Raw genomic sequence first — 1844 nt, 5'->3', positions numbered from 1 at the left:
TTTATCTCCAGAGTGAGACATCTCTCTAGTTTTATCTCCAGAGTGAGACATCTCTCTAGTTTTATCTCCAGAGTGAGAAATCTCACTAGTTTTATCTCCAAAGTGAGAAATCTCACTAGTTTTATCTCCAGAGTGAGACATCTCACTAGTTTTTCTCCAGAGTGAGACGTCTCAGTAGTTTTATCTCCAAAGGGAGACATCTCACTAGTTTTTCTCCAGAGTGAGACATCTCTCTAGTTTTATCTCCAGAGTGAGACACCTCTCTAGTTTTATCTCCAGAGTGAGACATCTCTCTAGTTTTATCTCCAGAGTGAGACATCTCTCTAGTTTTATCTCCAGAGTGAGACATCTCCCTAGTTTTATCTCCAGAGTGAGACATCTCTCTAGTTTTATCTCCAGAGTGAGACATCTCACTGGTTTTTCTCCAGAGTGAGACATCTCAGTAGTTTTATCTCCAAAGGGAGACATCTCACTTCTATCCTATCTTTGTTGGGAGCTGCACATGCTAGTAGCTCGGTAAGATCCCATCAGCTAAGCGAGTGTCACTGCCCAATGTGAGTCAAGTGCAGATTTGAGTCGTGCATGCGTCCCTTTGCAACCAGTAGCATATAAGACGCTAACGAGAGACTTCTGTAACGTCAACACAGTAAAAATGGACCCAGTTAACCAAGTTGGTTCACTGCTAGCTTAGCTACAAGTTAGCATCAAACACAACAAAGGCTGTCAGCTGAATGGTGTTTTGAGCTAACGTTATTATCAACCAACCATAGATAGCCACAACGTTTCTGAAATGATTCCCCTCTTCTGTTATTGTTTATAATGAGAAAAGATAATAATTTCATGGATTTTTCACAATTTCAGTATGACTTTATGCCGCAAACCGTTTAAATCTGAGCAAGCGTGACTCAAATCTGCACTCGACTCACATCGGGCGGTGACAGCGAGGAACGGAAAGAAGTGAAGGAAACAGGGATGCACATTAAGGGGGGTGGGACGTACCACATGGCTTCCTTCCTCGTCTTTTCCCAGATTGTCCTTAACTTCTGCTTTAATCTGAGTCTAAAATAAGCTCCGCCCCCTCGGCCTGGCAGGAGGCCAAACAGCCAATAGGAAAAGGATAAAGGATATTAGCATGACAGTAGTCCTTGTCCATCTTCCAACGTTCCTCAGGTTGACCCGAGCATCATGTGACCTGGTCTTCTGTCCTCCGTGGGAGCGCTGCATCTCCGGACGGTGCTCCTGCAAACCCCCCTACATGTGTCCCGCTGACAACATGACCTCGGTCTGCGGGCTGGACCACAGAACCTACCGGTCCTACTGCCAGGTACCGCACACAGACAGCCAGCCCCTCCAAAAACATGGGATTACGTCATCGCATAATCCAATGCATAACCAGCCAAAGTCTGCATTTGCATGCAAAGGGGGGTGGGGGGGGCATTTTTTCAAGTACGCTGCACTTTTGTTGCATAAATTGCCGATTTCCATGAAAAACAACGCGGGGGCTTTCACGACGTCATGATCCCCGCATCAAAAGTCACAAATATCTTAGCAGGAAGTGGAAAAATCTTGCGTTCACTTCACACAAAAGCCACCATTTCGATAAAGAGAGGTCTCAGTCTGTTGCCATGGGAACGGTACGAAGTGATGTAGTCACGCCACGAGATAAACCGTCTCTTTTTCATCAAACTGCAGTTTTTGCAAGTTCCCGTAATTTCATTGCATAAAATTGCATGGATATCCCGAATATTCTATCGCATTTTTAAGAAAATGTGATGTATAATCAGGGATTTTTGCAACTATCACAAAAAACTTCAGATCCAGTATTAGGGACCACTAAGGTCTAT

Source organism: Etheostoma cragini, chromosome 19 (assembly GCF_013103735.1).
Source record: "Etheostoma cragini isolate CJK2018 chromosome 19, CSU_Ecrag_1.0, whole genome shotgun sequence".
NCBI lineage: Eukaryota > Metazoa > Chordata > Actinopteri > Perciformes > Percidae > Etheostoma > Etheostoma cragini.
Note: the sequence above shows the minus strand (reverse complement) of the source record.